Source organism: Neophocaena asiaeorientalis, unplaced genomic scaffold (assembly GCF_003031525.2).
Source record: "Neophocaena asiaeorientalis asiaeorientalis breed wild unplaced genomic scaffold, Neophocaena_asiaeorientalis_V1.1 scaffold39, whole genome shotgun sequence".
NCBI classification, from domain to species: domain Eukaryota; kingdom Metazoa; phylum Chordata; class Mammalia; order Artiodactyla; family Phocoenidae; genus Neophocaena; species Neophocaena asiaeorientalis.
Window position 1 is genome coordinate 8,972,967 of NW_020175670.1, and position 19,497 is coordinate 8,992,463.

Here is a 19,497-nt window from a genome sequence, read left to right on the forward strand (position 1 = left end):
CATAAAATTAGAGTGATATTTCATTTGTCTTGCTTTTCCAGGGCATAGAAAATTCACACAGCATAGAGAAGGTGTCATACTGGCTTAAGTTTATCAGAATTTCTTGTTAAAATTTTTTTTAATTTAATTGTTTATTTTTTTATTGAGGAATAATTGACATATAACATTATATTAGTTTCAAGTGTACAACTTAATGATTCAATATTTTTATACATTGCAAAATGTTTCCCACAGTAAGTCTAGTTAAAGTCTGTCAGCATACATTACTACAAAATTTTTTCTTTCGATGAGGACTTTAAAAATTTAATCTCGGCTCGCTGCCCCAAGCCTCCCATGCCGGCGGGCCAGCCGGGCAGCCGGGCTGGCGCGCGGGGAGCGCAGGGGGCGTGGGGAGTTCCAGTTCCGGTTGTTTGTGCAGCTGCAGCAGCGGCTCTGGGAAAGATGGCGGCCCGGGCAGGTTTCCAGTCTGTGGCTCCGAGCGGCGGCGCCAGAGCCTCAGGAGGGGCGGGTGCGGCAGCTGCCCTCGGTCTGGGCGGGACTCCGGGGCCTCCGGTGCAAATGGGCCCGGCGTTGGGTCAAGGGCTGTACTGCTCCCCGATGCCCGGAGCGGCCTATCCAAGACCAGGTATGCTACCAGGCAGCCGAATGACACCTCGGGACCTTTCATGGGACCCCCTGGCTATGGGGGAAAACCTTCAGTCCGACCTGGCCTGGCCCAGTCAGGGATGGACCAGTCCCTCAAGAGACCTGCAGCTTAGCAGATCCAGCAGGTCCAGCAGCAGGCGGTCCAAAATCGGAACCACAATGCAAAGAAAAAGAAGATGGCTGACAAAATTCTACCTTAAAGGATTCGTGAACTGGTACCAGAATCCCAGGCCTATATGGATCTCTTGGCTTTTGAAAGGAAACTGGACCAGACTATCATGAGGAAACAGCTAGATATCCAGGAAGCCTTGGAACGTCCCATCAAGCAAAAACGGAAGCTGTGAATTTTCATTTCTAACACTTTCAATCCGGCTAAGTCAGATGCTGAGGATGGGGAAGGGACGGTGGCTTCCTGGGAGCTTCGGGTAGAAGGACGGCTCCTGGAGGATTCAGCCTTGTCCAAATATGATGCCACCAAACAAACGAGGAAGTTCTCTTCTTTTTTTAAGGCCTTGGTGATCGAACTGGACAAAGACCTGTATGGGTCAGATAACCATCTGGTGGAATGGCACAGGACTGCCACTACCCAGGAGACAGATGGCTTCCAGCTGAAGCGGCCAGGGCATGTGAATGTACGGTGTACTGTCCTGCTGATGCTGGATTACCAGCCTCCTCAGTTTAAATTAGACCCTCGTCTGGCTCGGCTGCTGGGCATCCACACCCAGACCCGTCCAGTAATCATTCAAGCACTGTGGCAATATATTAAGACGCATAAGCTCCAGGACCCACATGAGCGGGAGTTTGTCATCTGTGACAAGTACCTCCAGCAGATCTTTGAGTCTCAACCTATGAAGTTTTCAGAGATCCCCCAACAGCTCCTCGCCTTGCTTATGCCACCAGAGCCCATCATCATTAATCATGTCATCAGTGTTGACCCGAATGATCAGAAAAAGACAGCTTGTTATGACATTGATGTGGAAGTGGATGATACCTCGAAGACCCAGATGAATTCTTTTCTGCTGTCTATTGCCAGCCAGCAGGAGATTGCTACTCTAGACAACAAGATCCATGAGACAATAGAAACTATCAATCAGCTGAAGACCCAGCGAGAGTTCATGCTGAGCTTTGCCAGAGACCCTCAGGGTTTCATCAATGACTGGCTTCAGTCCCAGTGCCGGGACCTCAAGACCATGACTGATGTGATGGGTAACCCAGAGGAAGAGCGCCGAGCTGAGTTCTACTTCCAGCCTTGGGCACAGGAGGCCGTGTGTCGATGCTTCTGCTCCAAGGTGCAGCAGAGACGACAAGAATTAGAGCAAGCCCTGGGAATCTGAAATACATAGGGCTTCTCCCACAGCCCTGATTTGCCTGCACCGATTTCTTTATTTGGGCCCTGTGCTGCCTGCCTCATAGCACCTGCCTTGGTCTTGCTTGGGGCCTTCCAGGAGATGCTGTTGGTTCTAGGACAACACCAGAATGAAGAGGGTCTCACATGATACCTGTTACCCTCTTCTCTCACCCCATCCCTTCCTACCCCCAGCTTCCCTTTGCCCCACAAAGTTCCCATGTGCCTGTACCCTCCCCTGGTCTGCATAGGACCTCTAGATAGTATTAGAGAGAGAACCCGTAGTGGTAATCAGTGCATTGAATGGATTGGGCCTAAGGCCAAGTGGTCTTCAAGGGAACCAGCTACACTGATCCTGCCCTTCAGAGACCCGGGAGTTGGGAGCTTTAGCCCCTTCTCCGAAACTCAGGCCTGGGGGCACTCTATAAGCTAGTTGATCTTGGCTTTCCTGATAACAGAATCCAGTTTCCTTCCTTCCCAGGTTTGGAGCAAACTGTCCCTTCACTTGTTGCCCTCTAGCACTAGAGGAATCCTGGTTCTTGGGCTCCACTGAGCCCCAGGTCAGTCTGCAGCCCTCTGGATTGGCCTGCTGTCTCAGTGCTTCTCTTACTCCCTCGTAGGGGGTCCACATCAGTATTGGAGTTTGTTCTCTTAGTATTGCTCCCTCTCACCACACTCCCTGTAGCTGCTTTTTAGGATTCCCTCCTATCTGTCCTAACCCAGGGGATTTGAGTGGGGGAATCTTGCCTTTCCCTGTCAGAGCCCCAAGGGTCCTCACCTAGGGTACTGTCATTGCCAGCAGAGGCTGTTCCTTCCTGCTATTGCTTGGAGGTGTGACTCATTCATTCATTCTATCCTGCCTCCCCCATCCTTTCATGGAGAAACAGGCCTAAAATCAAACGGGTAAAAGCCCTGGGCCATCCCTGTCTTCCTGTCCCTTGTCTGCCCAGTTGACACCCACTGGTGATTTCTAGGGCACTGAGGAGTGAAAGCGCCTAAGGCTGGAGAATAGCTCTGAGTTGGGTTTTTGACTCTTCCCTCTCCCTGCCTCACAGGATTGTGACTACCCAGCCCCTGCCCTCAAAAGCTTCAGACCCCTCAGGTAGCAGCAGGACCTTGTGATCTTGGCCCCTTGCAACTGAGATGGTTTTGCATCTTTCCAGGGGAGCCTCAAATTCTTCTTCCCAGGTTGTATCACCCCTGAGTTAGCATATCCCAGACTCGCAGACTCAACACAGCAGGGTGGGAGACAGCTGGGCACAGAGGGGGAATTCTGTTCAAAATGGGCTCTAAACCCACAGAACTGACAAAGCCCCTGCTTCCCCACCCCCTCCTCAGGCTTCTGCAAGCACATCCCCCAGCCCTGTGTCCCTGACTGTCCCACACTGGGGACAGCAAAACTTCCTCCCTGTCTTCCCCTTCCTGTCATTATCCCACCTCTCCCTTGAAAGGTTCTTCCCAGAGTGACACTGGACAGACAACCTCTGTCCCTGGGGCTGGAACCATGAGAAGGAAGCTCAGCACTCCTACACAGTGTCCCTGAAGATAACTTTTTATTAATTGAATTATATTTTTTTCATGGACCAAAATTTTTTTTGTACTGTCCCCTTATTGATGTCACCCAGTTTTAATAAAAGAATCTTCTGAAAAATAAAAAATAAAAATTTAATCTCTTAGCAACTTTCAAATATACATGGTATTATTCACTATAGTCACCATGCTGTGCATTACATCCTCACGACTTACTTATTTTATAATGGAAAATTTGTAACTTTTGATCCCCTTCACCCATTTCAGCCTAACTCCAGCCCTGCCTCTGGTAACCTGTTCTCTGTATATGTGAGCTTTTCTTTTTTAATTAAAAAATTGTTTTATATTCCACCTATAAGTGAGATCATATGATATTTGTCTTTATCTCTGACTTATTTCACCTACAATTATATCCTCAAAGTCCATCCATGTTGTTGCAAATGGAAAGATTTTATTCTTTTTTATGACTAATATTCCATTGTATATATACCATGTTTTCTTTATCCATTCATCCATCAATGGACACAGGTTATTTCCATATCTTGGCTATTATAAATAATGGTGCAGTGAACATGAAGGTGCATATATCTTTTTGAGTTAATGTTTTTATTTTCTTTGAATAAATACCCAGAAATGGAATTGCTGCATCATGTAGTAGTTCTGTTTTTAATATTTTGGGGAGCCTCCATATTGGTTTCCATAGTAGCTGTACCAATTTACATTCCCACCAACAGTGCAGAAGGGTTTCCTTTTCTCCACAACCTCACCAACACTTGTTTTTTCTTATCTTTTAGATAACCATTCAAACAGGTGTGAGACGATATCTCATTGTGGTTTTGATTTGCACTTCCCTGATGATGAGTGACGTTGAGCATTTTCCCATGAACTTGTTGGCCTTGTGTATATCTTCTTTAGTAAAATGTCTGTTCAGCCTGTCTACCCTTTTTTAAATTGGATTGTTTCTTCTTTTGCTATTGACTTGTATGAGTTCTTTAAATATTTTGATATTAACCCCTTATCAGATATATGATTTGCAAATATTTTCTCCCATTCAGTAAGTTGCCTTTTCATTTTGTTGATAATTTCTTTTGATTTGCTTTGATTTCTTTCTCACTGTCTTTTGTGTGTCTACTATAGGTTTTTCCTTGTGGTTATGGTGAAGCTTACATATAACAATTTATATTTATAACCATCTGTTTTAACTTGATGACAACTTAAATTTGAACACATTCTAAAGCTCTACATTTTTACTCTGCACCTCCATTTTGTATTTGATATCACCTTTTAAAGCTTAATCTTGTTATCCCTTAACCAATTATTGTAGTTACAGTGATTTTTACTTCTTTTAACTTTCATACTAGCTTTATAAGTGATGAATCCACTACTATATATTTACCTTTACCTGTGAGATTTATACTTTCATAAGTTTTCTATTAGTAAATTTTGCCCCCCACCTTTTTCAGCTTAAAAGAGCCCCTTTAACACTTCTTGTACTGCTGTTTTAATGGTAATTAACTCTAGTTTTTGTTTGTCTGAAAAACTCTTTATCTCTTCTTCAATTCTGAATGATAACTTTTCTGTGTAGAGTATTCTTGGTTGGGAACATTTTTCCTTTAGCATTTTGAATACACCATGCCACTCACTTCTGGCCTGCAAAGTTTCTGTGAAAAAATCTGCTGATAGTCTTATAGTGGTTCTCTTGTCCACAACAAGTTTTGTTTCTCTTGCTGAGTTTAAGATTCTCTCCTTGTCTTTAAATTTTGACAGTTTAATTATAATGCATCTTGGTGTGGGTCTCTTTGGGTTCATCTTATTTGGAATTCTCTGGGCTTCCTGTATCGGAATGTCTGTTTCCTTCCCCAAGATAGGGACATTTTCAGCCATTATTTCTTCAAATAAGTTTTCTGCTTCTTCTTTCTCTTTTTCCTTCTTGAACCCCTATAATGTGAATGTTAATATGCTTTATGATGTCCCATAAGTCTCTAAACTATCTTCACTTTTTTTCATTTTGCTGCTCAGATTTAATAAGTTCCAGTGTGCTGTTTTTGAGTTCACTGATCTATCTTTACTTCATTTAGTTTGCTTTTGAACAACTCAAGTGTATTCTTCAGTTCAATTATTGTATTATTCAGCTCCATGACTTCTATTTGGTACTTTCTTATATTTTTCTCTCATTCTGTTGAAGTTCTCACTGTGTTCATCCACTCTTCTCCCATGTTCAGTGAGCATCTTCATGATCATTACCTTAAACTCTTTATCAGGTAACTTACTTATCTAATTTTATTAAGGATTTTTCCTGAGGTTTTATCTTGTTCTTTTGTTTGGAACATATTCCTCTTTTTCTTCATTTTGCTTGACTCTCTGTGTTGATTTCTATGCACTAGGTGAAACAGCCATCTCTCCCAGTCTGGAAGGATCTACCTCATGTAGGAGGTAAACCTTAATGTTTAACTTTGCCCTAGCTCTTGGTTATCTCTCAAAACTTTGTGATTGTCCTAGCAGCCTATTTTATTTTTAACAGCTCCCAGTAGTTGAGGGTGTACCAAAACCTATCAGTGTCCCAAAGGTGAGGATCTCAGTCAGCACCTAGATTCAGGCTGATTGGAAGCCACCCTCAGGCAGCAGCTTTTAAAATATTCAGATTTACACAGTCTTTAGGACTGCAACTATTAGCCCTGCTGGCCACCAGAGCCAGGCCATCTGAGGGTGTCCGCTGGGTGTTAGTCTCAAATATTGGGCTTCAGACAATTGTTTAAGCTCCTTTTTGGTAGATACTGATGAGCTGTAGTGAGGCAGAAGGGGAGCACAGAGATGGCTCCTGCCCTCCAAGACCCCTGGAAAGATTTAAACTCAGCCCTTAGATATGTGTTTAATTAGAATCCTACCCCTCAGGCAGCAGCTATGATGATAAGCTTATAGGCCTCTTTCACAGAAAGACTGAGCTCTTGAGTCTATTGCCTCTTGCTGTGCCCTGAGAGTGGTAGCTATTTAAGAACTCTTTCTCCATTGGTTACAATTCTGTGGGACCCATGAGCATAAGCTTCATTGGATACCAGAGTTAGGAAATGTTGAGATATTCCCTGACAGCAGTTGTAAAAATTGGGGTGTTAGACAAATTTATAAGCTTCTCTCTGGGAGATACCAGCAAGCTGGAGTGAGGCAGAGGGAGAGAACAAAGATGGCATCCACTGGCCTCTGTTTCCTGAAAACACTTCCATAGGCCTCTAGATGTATGCCAGGCCAGAAGCCTGCCACTTATTAGTCCAAAGCTTCTGGATAAGCAAATAAATGTCTTTCTCAGAAAGGCTGGGGCTGTGTTTCAGTGTGCCATCTGTGCAGTGCCCTGGGGGTGGTAGTCTGCCAACTATTGTCTCTCTAAATTGTTACAGTTCTGTGGGACCTGGGAATACAAGATTTTCCTGGCCTTCAGAGTCAAGTGATCAAGGGGTGTCGCCTGGGTGGCAGCTGCAAAAACCAGGTCACCAGATGCAAATCTTAGGGCCCCAGATGTGTGTAAATACTCCACTTTGGGAGATAGTGGCACTCTGGAGTGCAGCAGAGGGAGAGAGTGAAGATGGTGCCTGCTGTTTGGAGGCTAAAGCTTGCACTAGGTAAGGGGAAAAAAAGTCTAGAATTAAAAAAAAAAAAAAGATGAATGACAGCCACTGGCTTTAGCAAGGCAGAAAGGGAGCAGGACAGCAGTGCACACCAGGCTCCATTTCCAGAGAGTATCCCAGCAGGCCCCTGCCCCTCTAACCAATGCCTTAAGATTAGGAGATTAATCTCTGTTACATAAAGTCTGTGTACTTTGCAAATGGCTGCTTCCGTGCTGGGCCCTGGGGTGAGTGAGTCCACGCATGAGCCCTTTGAGAACCATTTCTCAGTTTGCTACAGGCTTTTGGGTCTTGTAGATGTAAACCCTGTTAATTTTCAAAGCTAGATGTTTTGGAGGCTTGTCTCTTAGGTGCACGTCTTAAAAGTTGGGGTGCCTGTTGTGGAGTATAAACCCTCACTCCTCAGAGAGAAGCTCTGGGTATGTGAGTTTTTGCTTCTGATTGTGGGTCATGGCACCAGGGGTGGGATTTATGGCAAGATTATTTATTAGCCTCTTCTACCCATTTCCACGTGACCTTTTTCTCATTTGTCTGATGTTAAGGAGTTGCTCAGCTAGTTTTCAGATTTTTTCCCGAGGAAATTGTTGCATATAGATTTGGTGTATCCACGGAAGGAGGTGAGTTCTGGTTATATCTACATCGCCATATTGAACTACCTCCAATTTTTTTTTTTCTAAAGAAAAGTTGTTAGTGATTTTAACAAAGTAAATGTTATTTTGATCAAGTATTTCTGATAGTTCTTGTGATAGATATTAACTTGAAAATAAGTCTAAATCCATGATTCTGTGCCCTGCAAGTTTCCTAAAGAAGGAAAGATTTTCTTAAAATGATTCCATTTATAACCCCAGCACAGCAGGCTTACTCTATAACTTAGATTTTAAATATTGTATAATTCATCTTGTTTTCTTGAAATGCAAGAAGTCATCTGGAAGTGCCCGAAGCACTTTGGAAGTCAAGAGACATCTTCTAATGTTTGTGATTTTTAAGCTCTCAGACATGTGGCTTTCTAGCCTGCCAGTTCTAATAGAAGAATGGCCCTGACTCAGTATGTCCTTCTGTTAGTTCGCAATAGTCTGTTTAAATTCCTGCTCAAGCTTCTTCAAGTTCCCTTTTCCCAAATTAAGCCAGGAGAGATTTCTACCCTTTCTGACTTCCGTATTAACTTTTCCAACTTCTGTAGTTCTGGTGGTTTAGGGGATAACACATTTATGAGCACTTTCACTAGTTGCAGGTCTTGTCGATGGTGAAAAGGAAAGAGCTCACAAACTTTTTCCATAATTGGACACCAACAACAGGTACTTTTCTTTGCTGCTCACCCTAATTGTGAATCCTAAGCAGAATTGCAAAGGCAGTGAAGTTGTTTATGAAAGTCTTCTACATGCACCTTTTTGGAGAGAATCCAATAGATCAATATTAATCACTAGACTTCCAGATCTCTATCCCAATTATGAAACTATCACCTTGGCATGCGTTTCCCTAGAAAGTGTCCTAGGAGTCAAAATTTCTGCTCTCTCCATTCCTTCCAAAATTCACTTGGTGATTGTTTCAGAGGTCTCAAGACCACCCTTAAGGTTGCCGATTCTCTGGAAGATCCACCAGATGTAATAGCAGATTATGCCCAAGGCTAAGTTTAGTACAGAAAAAGGGCAAGAGTAAGAACAACAAGAAGCTATACATTGGGTAGAGTTCAGGGAGGCCAAGCACAGGTTTTTCAATTTCAAGTCCTGTCCCATCTGGGGTCATTGTATAGGATGTGCTTTTCCCTGTCTGTAAACTATAAGGACATATTAGGAGACTCTCCTGCAGGAAGGCTTTTATGAAGAGCTGGTCATGTAGCACATCCTGTTACACAACCAGCCATGATAATAAAGCTCGAGACCCCAACAGTGAAACCTGGTACCCATCGTCACTCTTGATGTTTGTGCAAAAGAATCCTGACAAGCTCGTGTGGCATGGTCTGTTGCCCCCGGTGTATACAACAGAACTATCAATTATCAACATAATGAGTCTTCTGAGGGCCAAATTCCCAGAGGTTGGCCAAAGATCAGTTGTGGCTCCAGAATCCCTTAGAGACATGCAAGGAGCAAGCAACAAGTCCTGCTGTACTAACCCTCCCCACAGTGCTCTCTTTAGAATCAAGTGCTATTTTTAAAAGATCTGGCAAACAAATTCATGATAAGACAGTTATTCTTAAACATTTGATGAAACTGGGCATTTTATCAGACAAATTTATATGCACATGCAAACACACACACACACACACACACATACACACAAAACTTGGTATAAGCTGTCAGGATTCAAGTGCAAAAAGTCTGTTTGGGAGATGATCCCAGGAAGTGAAGGCAGAGGAGTGTGGAAGTAAGAGAGCTGAAGCCAGGAGACCAATAAAGTATGCATGATCGAGCCAGTGATCACTATGGGCAACTGAAAATCAATCCTGCTGAGGAAATCTGGAGACGGCATACTACCTTCCTCAGAGTTATCCCAACCAGAAACAGACGAATGGAAATGTTTATCCACCAGTCCCCTTCCATTATTTGTCAAGGGCTACTGCTTCTGGGGTTATCAACTTCACAGAACTTCTGGCTTGTTCTATGTGCAAGTCAAATGTGCACAGACAGCTATAACCAAACCTCAGATAAAGTTGCAATTTTTCAAGTAAACTGAGGTGTGTGTGGAAATGGATTCCAAGATGATATGGGCAGGGAACTGGAAATGTCTGCTATATACCCATGCACACAAAAAATTTTAATGCACACGATTTCAGATGGTTTATGTTGTTGTGAATCATAACCATGGATCCCTGGGCCCTAGAGATTAAAATATTCTAAGGTATTGCCAAATAAGATTGCATTTAAAATTAAAGCTTTAGGAAGAAACAATGTTTACTATCAATGACTGGGTCACTAGTGGTGGAATGTCACATATCAAATGTGAAAATCAGGGAATCATTTATGAACAATTGAAGCTGTCTAGTATCACCTGCATCATATATTGTAAGCTACTGTGTTTATGGAAGTAATGTGAAATCAGCATTGTCCCCCTTCACCTCCTCAGTAGAGAGCATCATCAGTTCAAAGTTAGCAGTCCAGGGGCAGCACTATTTGTTTTAGCTCCTAACTGAAAACTACCCAAATACCCATAAATAGTACAGTAGATAAATAAATACAAAATTGTATATTCACACAGTGAAATATTATATACTGAGAGTGACCATTCTTCACCTAAATAGAATAATATGGAATCACAAACGTAACTTTGAGTTAATATATAATACATAACCTTTTATTCCACTTATATAAAAAGTATATGGAACAAAAATAATCTACATCATTGGAAAGCAAGATAGTGCTTACTGCTAAGGGCAGTGACCAGAATGGCGATGACAGTGGCTTTGGGATGTCAGTAATACTGTTTCTTGATCTGGGTGCTTATAAAAATGTATCAAGCTGCATATTTACTATTTGTTCACTTTTCTGTTTGCGTATTGTGCTTCAATAAAAACATTTAAAACAGTAAGTTAAGGAGTTAGGCTTTGTTCAAATACTATTTCTAGAAAGCCTTGGTGTAGACTGGCGTTAGGAAATAAACTAAAGAAGTTTAATCAGAGTTTTGAAGTTTAAAACCCCAATAGTAAATAGCATTGGCATAAGTATGTTGGGATTTCCCACTACACTCTCTTAATCACCCACCTTGGCTTGGCTCAGTGTAAACGAGGAGAGAAAAGGCGATAAGTTGGTTTTTCATTTTCTCTCCCTGTTTACCTACTTCCCCTTGTCTTTACCACCATTTCTACTTTTCAAGGAAAATAGTGTGGAGCCAGAAGTGAGATTCAAATTCATGTGTGTACATGGAGGTTCTAAAAGATAGAACTTGTGGCTGATGTGTGATTCTGTGCATTTTATGATGCATTTAACATGCAATTGGGTACAAAATACTTAAGGAGTGTCCAAGTTCTACAGTGTGCTTCCATTTAGTTTTAAATGAGATGTTCAGGAGCAATGCCGCATGATGGTTAGCTGTGTGTGCTCTGGAACCCACTACCTGAATACATATCATCTCAGTGATCATTGAATTCTCATTTCTCTATCTATAGAGTGGGATTAATTATATTATTTATGTCATAGTGTTGTTGTGAGGTTTAAATGAAATAAAGCCTATGGAGTCCTGTAACACATACAATTTCGGGGTAAGTGTTCAATAAATACCATTTTTTATTATTTTTCAATACTGGTGGTACTTAATAAAAACAGTATTGAATGTGGAGTCAGCAGTTTAGGCCTTCCTCTTCTGGTCCATAATTTTCTAGCAGTGTGAAATTGTGTATTTAACTACATGCAGTCTCACATTATTCTGCAAACTGATGAATATATGCCAAAATAAGATAAGTATGTGAAAGAATCTAGCTCAGACCTTTGTCACATGGTAAGTCTACATTTTACATTATAAATACAAATTTAACTAGATTAGTAGGGAATTTAATCAGTGTTGGTTCTGTGAACAAATATTTTTATTACTTAATATAAATTTTAAAGCTCTATTGAGATTAATTTTGAGTGTTGTTTTATTATGTATGTTTGAAAAGGGAAAAAATAACTTACTCCATTGACACGAAGCACTTATAAGATAAGCATACCAATTACACCTAAGGAGTATGGCCTCTGAAAATGTGGCTTATAGTAATGAAAATGCTGTATAAATCTAAAGATTTATGGTTAAGATACATTTTCTTTGTCACATAGCAAGGTCAAAATATGGTTCTAAAAGTAAAGGGAAAAATTACATGGTAGAGATTTCAGGGGCTTTACTGTTGTTATAATTGCTCTTTTGAGGTTGTATTTAGAATGACACTAGCATTTTGTTTTAGTCTACCTAGACTGTCTGCCCCTCGCCAACATTCCGGCCATGTGTATCAGTATTCAGAAGAAAGCAAGGGTTTCTTGCAGGAGGGCTTGACTTTGGAGAGAGTGTCAAATCAATCTCAGGTTTGATTCCAAAATATCTGTTGCCAAGCTGCATTTGCTAATGCTGTCATCTAAATCCTGGTGTCCATGGTATCAGTGCAAGGCAAATTTGTCCTTGTTATTGCATGGTCAAAGGCCTCTTTTAAAAGATAGGAGAAAATTAATTAGACTACAAATTTATCCATAAAATAAAAGGAAAGACTACCTGGGCAAAGGGATCTGGAATAGGAAGACTCGTTTTTATTAGGAAATTCCACATTTAGCTCAAGTAGCATAGATTTGTGCAGAAGAGATAATAGTTTGTTATTATCATCTCCAATCTTGCAGGTAGTCAAGGAAGAACTATTATGACTATTTCATCATTACTGATTATACTTATAATATTTACTCTATGGCAACATCACCAAATTCAGAGATACTGAGGCTTTTAAATAAAATAAAAATTCAGCCAGTTAGACTCTGGCAGGTCTTAAAAAATAAACAGTTGCTGCATAAAGTCCGTGGAAAACTAAATCAGGAAAGGATTGTCTTACTTTTATTTCAACCATCATAATGGAAATATATGCTTATACAGTTAGAAATGATTTGCCATTGAAAGTACTTAATTTCTATATGCTTTGGCTATCTTACAGCAAGAAGAAAGTTTTTTTAGAATACAGAACATGAAGACATTTTTTTTTTTTACTTCAGAACTATTTCATCCCTTTCCCTGACTGTTGACATTTTATGATAAAATGTCATAAAAATAAATTTTGTAGAAGTGAGACGAGATTAACTGAAAAGTTTCCAAACACTTTAGCAGTGGGGAAAAATGGCCCTTTAGATTGTACAGTCTTTACAGAAACTGGACAACTGAAGACACAACTAGCATTAGCTCCCACTGGGAAAATAATATAGGCTTTGACATAATATACTGGAGGGAAAATAAGATTTAACTTATGGCAAGTCGTTTTCCATTCTTTAATTCATGACTTATAATAAGAAAAATAGAGGTTGACTATTGTATGCTTCATAGACATCATTCCCTTAAGTGGGTCAGAGAAGAACTATGATTGTGTCTTCTTTATATTAATAAGTGCTAAATATAAACACCATAATTAGAAAAATAAGGAAAATTTAATATCTAGCATGTCAAAAATGTTTGAGCAAGTGATGATTCAATCACATAATAAATTCTGTGTAAGGACAGAGGAAAATAAATAGGTCTTTACTTATGAAAATCCTTACACCCTTCACCTCACCGCCAAAGCTCTCAGAATTCCACATGTTTAAGAATAAAGATCACAAAACAATATTGGCGGAATGGAGTCAGCTTGATGAATACAAAATGGTTCTATGGACACATCAAAAAGACATTTTAAAAATCTTTGAGAAACAAGTTAAATCTGTATAATTTGATGTTCTTTATTTTTCTCTTACTGCACTCAAATTTTCCACTATCTTTCTTTATAGCCAGCATTTCTAGTGTTTGCAAAGAAAGCATTTAGTTTTTATTTACTTAATAAAAGCTCAGTAGGCAAGATAAGCATTAAGTCTGTTCTTGAAGGAAATGAGTTTGGCAAGAAAAAGGGACAATGTTCTTAGAATGAATGAATTATCCAAATAGGACAGGGAAAATATGGGTGGAATAAAGCTAAATAAAAGCATTGAGGGTTTCCCTGGTGGCGCAGTAGTTGAGAGTCCGCCTGCCGATGCAGGGGACACGGGTTCGTGCCCCGGTCCGGGAAGATCCCACATGCCACAGAGCGGCTGGGCCTCTGAGCCATGGCCGCTGAGCCTGCGCATCCGCAGCCTGTGCTCTGCAACGGGAGAGCCCACAACAGTGAGAGGCCTGCGTACCGAAAAAAAAGTATTGAAAAATTTATTAAAGTTGTAATTTCTGAGAACATGCTATGCCCTAAGAACTGTGAAAGGCACCGTGGAGAATACAAATAAAATGCAACAGAGAGAGAGTTTGCTGTCAATTAGTTGTAAACCTCATTGGGTAGACAAATACTGTACCACTTTCTATCATGCAGAGCAGATTTAGTAGTGTCATGATTAATGAATAATATTTTTAACTTCAATAATCTAAGATTACAGTTGAAATTAAATTCGAGCTAGAGTAGTGGACCTGAGTGCCTCTTTAGTAACTACTACTATATCAGAAGGAACTACTCCCACCACCACAACCCTGCCACTTACTAACTGGGTATCTAAATTGCCAGGCACTGTTTTAATTCTTTTACATTCATTAGCCTATTTAATCAATGAAACAAGCCAATTGTGCTGTGGTAGTTATAATTATTACCCCTATTTTCACAAATAAGAAGCCCAGGGTGTAGAGATATTAAAGTAACTATCCCAAGGTTCTGAATATAGGCAGTCTACTGCCTGAAAGGCAAAGGCTAAAGAATGTCAAATTCCCACAACAGTGAAAACTAGTTACCTTGAAGACAAATGAGAATGGAAACACAACTTTCCAAAGTATATGGAATACAGCAAAAGCAGTTCTAAGTGAGAAGTTCACAGTGATACAAGACTACCTCAAGAAACAAGAAAAATCTCTAATAAACCTTTTAAATGTACATTTAAAGAAACCAGAGAAAGAGGAACAAGCACTACAAAGTTAGTGGAAGGAAGAAAATAATAAAGATTAGAGTGGAAATAAGTGAAATAAAGAACAACAAAAACAAAAAAGCAATTGAATAGATCAATGAAGCTAAGAGCTGGTTCTTTGAAAATATAAAACTGACAAACCTTTAGCCAGACTCATAACAGAAAAAGAGAGAGGGCCTAAATAAAATCAGAAATGAAAGAGGAGAAGTTGCAACCAACACCACAGAAATACAAAGAATCATGAGACTACTACAGACAATTGTATGCCAAAAAATTGGACAACCTAGGAGAAATGGATAAATTTCTAGAAGCATGCAATCTTCCAAGACTGCATCAGGAAGAAATAGAAAACCTGAACAGACCAATTATGAGTAATAAAATTGAATCAGTAATTAAAAAAAAATCCAGACAAAAGTTCAGGATGAGACAGATTCATAGGTGAATTATATAAAACATTTAGAGAAAAGTTAATACTTACTCCTTTCAAGCTATTCAAAAAAATTGAAGCAGAAGGAACACTTCCAAATGCATTCTACAAGACCAGCATTATCCTGATACCAAAATCAAAGGCCCTAAAAAAAAGAAAAAAAGAAAATTACAGGCCAATATCCCTGATGAACATAGATGCAAAAATCCTTAACAAACTAAGTTGAACAATACATTAAAAGGATCATACACCATGGTCTAGTGAGATTTATTTCAGGATGGATCAGTATTCACAAATCAATCAACATGATCCACCACATTAACAAAACAAAGTATAAAATCATACTATCATCTCTATAGATAAAGAAAAAACATTTGACAAAATTTAACATCCATTTACAATAAAAACTGTCAACAAAGTGTATATAGAGGGAACATAACAAAGGCCATATATGACAAACCACAACTAACATAGTATCCAATAGTGAAAAACTAAAAACTTTTCCTCTAAGATCAGGAACAAGACAAAGTTGCCCAATCTCACCACTTTTATACAACATAGTATTGGAAGTCCTAGCCACAGTAATCATACAAGGAAAATAAATAAAATAAAATAAAAAGAAATAAAAGGAAAAGAAGAGGTAAAGCTGTCACTATTTGCAGATGACATGTTACTGCGTATACATAGAAAACTCTGAAGACTTTACCAAAAAAACGGTTTTAAGTAATGAAGTCAGTAAAGTTGTAGGATAGAAAATTAATGTACAGCTATCTTTTACATTTTGATACACAAATAACAAACTATCAGAGGAATTAAGAAAACAATCCTATTTACAGTTGCATCAAAAAGAGTAAAATACTTAGGAATAAATTTAACTAAGGAAATAAAAGACCTGTACTCTAAAAGCTATATGACATTGATGAAAAAATTGAAAACAACCAAATAATTGGAAAGATATCCTGTACACGTGGACTGGAAGAATTAATATTGTTAAAATGTCCATGCTACCCAAAACAATCTACAGATTCAGTGCAATTCCTATCAAAATGCCCATGGCATTTTTCACAGAACTGGAAGAAATAATCCTAAAATTTGTATGGAATAGACAAAACAATCTTGAGAAAGAACAACAAAGCTGGAGGTATTATGACCCCTGATTTCAAACTATCTTACAAAGCTATAGTAATCAAAACAATATGATAATGGAACAAAAACAGACACATAGATCAATGGAACAGGATCGAGAGCCCAGAAATGAATGCATGCTTATATGGTCAATTAATCTATGAGAAAGGAGACAAGAATATACAATGGAGAAATGACAGTTTCTTCAATAAATGGTGTTGTGAAAACTGGGATATTCACATGCAAAAGAATGAAACTAGATCACTTTCTTACACCCTGATATATTCACATGCAAAGAATGAAGCTGGATCACTTTCTTACACCCATATACAAAAATTAGCTAAAAAGAGATTAAAGACTTAAACGTAAGACCTGAAACCATAAAACCCCTAGAAGAAATATATAGGCAGTAAGCTCTCTAACATCAGTCTTAGCAATATTTTTTGGATCTGTCTTCTGAGACAAGACAACGAAAGCAAAAATTAACAAGAGGGACTTCATCAAACTAAAAAGCTTTTGCATAGCAAAGGAAACAGTTGGCAAAAGGAAAAGGCAACCTACTGAATGGGAAAAAATATTTACAAATGATATGCCTGATAAGGGCTTAATATCTAAAATATGTTTTAAAAACTCATAAAATTCAATATCAAAAGACATATAATCCAATTTAAAAATGGGCAGTGAAGCTGAATAGATATTTTTCCAAAGAAGATACACAGATATCCAAAAGGCACATGAAAGGATGCTTAACATCACTAATCATCAGGGAAATGCAAATCAAAACCACAATAAGATATCATCTTATACCTGTCAGAATGGCTATTATGAAAAAGACAACAAAAAAAAACAAGTTTTGGTGAAGTTATGAAGAAAAGGGAACCCTCACACACTGTTGGTGAAAATGTAAATTGTTACAGCCACTATGGAAAACAGTATGGACGTTTCTCAAAAAATTAAAAGCAGAACTACCATATGATCCAGTAGTTTCACTTCTAGGCATTTATCTGAGGAAAATGAAAACACTAATTCAAAAAGATATATGCACTCCAATGTTCAGCATTATTTACAATAGCCAAGATATGTGTCCATTGATAAATGAATGGATAAAGAATATGTGGTGTATATATACACAATGGAATTTTACCCAGCCATAAAAAGAATAAAATCTTGCTGTTGGCAACAACAAAGAGGGACCTAGAGGGTATTATGCTAAGTGAAATAAGTCACACAAAGACAAATATGGTATGATTTCACTTTATGTGGAATCTAAAGCCAAAACAAACTAACAAAAAACAGAAACAGACTCATGGATACAAAGAACAAACTAGTGGTTGCCAGAGAAGTGGGATGCGGGGGAATCAGTGAAATAGGTGAAGAGGATTAAGAGGTACAAACTTCCAGTTATAAAATTAATAAGTGATGGGGATTTAATGTCCAGCATAGGGAATATAGTGACTAATATTGTTATAACTTTGTATGGTGACAAGATGGCAACTAGACTTATCATGGTGATCATTTTCTAATGTATAAAAATTATCAAATAATTATGTTTAAATTGATGTTTGCCTCTCTTAGCAAAAGCAGATGTCTGAAGTTGTTATATAGGCATGGAGTCATAGATTTAAATCAAATTTTTAGCATTGTTCAATCTAGTGTTTTTGAGATGTAGTTTTTACTGGACCATGGCCCCTTACCTGAAGGTCCTCCTTTTTCCATTTGAACTACCAAGGGCTGTAGTTATAAAGATCTCCCCAAACTCTAAGAAACTGCAAAGTGAAAATCACCCTCTATCTCTCTTTTTGAAGATTTCAAAACCAGACGTCCTGCCTTCCGCTCCAATTTTCACTTTCCATCCCGTATGAAAATGTAAGAGAAGTAGGGAAGTGATTGGAATAAGTGTCTCTCAATTCACTGGAAAGTTTGGAGAAAAAACAAAAACAAAAACAAAAAACCCCCCAGACATTCAATTGAGTTTAATCATGCGAAATTTGATTTATTTGAAAAAGTCATGACTAAAATTAGAAAAGTTGTTGGAGTTGAGCTCTACTATATGCTGTTCTCTGAAATGCCCCCAACTTGACAAATTTGGACCAATAAATAGAATAACATATTATTCACTTGTCAGCAGTTTAGGCTGTGCAGTTAGACAAAATGATTTTTGTAAACCTTACTTCATCACTGATCAATTGTCTGAGTGCTTCTTTTATAAAGTAGGGTTAATAATAGTGTCTCTATCATAGGAGATTGAGAATTAAATATATCTAATTAATATATCTAAAGTATATATAAAACATGCTATTTGATACATGGTAACCATTCAACAACCATTAGTTATTATCATATATATTTTAGAGAAGAATATTTTATATTTACCTACATTAAACATGTTTTAATATAATTTTTCTTTCATTTTTTTAAAATAAAGAGGAAGTTTGTCAATTGTTTAATCTGAGATTATTCCCTTTCTATTACTTTGCTGTTCAAATATTCCCTTTTGTGTTAAATGACAGTGATAGGATTACTTAGTGGCAGTCATTTTTATTCTAGTATCCTTATCTGACAAAAATAAATATTGAGGTAAGAGGAGAAATAAGAGAAAGAAAGGCAGGGCTGCTAATAATATGATGCCTTAGAAGTCGTGAAGGAATAAGTTTCGAAATGTAAAAATAATTGAAAGCATCAAGGGCTGCTAGGAGAGGTTAGAGGATAAAAAAATTAGAAGAGACTAGTTTTACCAATAGAGTTTTCTAAAATTACTCTCAGAATTTTAAACAATTAAAAGAACTCAATTCCTTCTCTGTCAACTGACAAATCTGATGGAATAAAAGTTGGACAAAAACAAATTCAGCATTTTGCACCTAAACATTTATAGAAGGTTTTTATGTATATCCATTAGAATTTAGGAAAAAACTATGTGCATAGCTTACATTTCCTAATTAAGCAATGCGTTCAATGAGGCTATCAGTGGCTTATTAGTTGGATTAATTACAGCAGCTGCCCCCTCTGCATTTTACCAGATGTTGTAGGTTCTCCATAAGCTTTGTGGATTGTGTGGGCAATTAAGTAATAAAAAATACATCATTAAGTAATTATAATTTTCTGTATTTTCATGTGTCAACAGAGATACTCTCTGATTATATATATACAGGACATTACTTAATTATTTACAAAAACACAGAATTTTGTATAGTCCTAGGGGTATATCGACTTTCATGGGATCTAGTTAGCTTTTAAATTAACTAAATT

At 38.4% G+C, this 19,497-nt stretch overlaps 1 pseudogene; it reads left to right on the forward strand.

The window, feature by feature from the left end:
- Positions 1–415: 415 nt before the first annotated feature.
- LOC112390678 (SWI/SNF-related matrix-associated actin-dependent regulator of chromatin subfamily D member 1 pseudogene) lies at positions 416–2,073 on the forward strand (annotated as a pseudogene).
- The last annotated feature ends 17,424 nt before the right edge of the window (positions 2,074–19,497 follow it).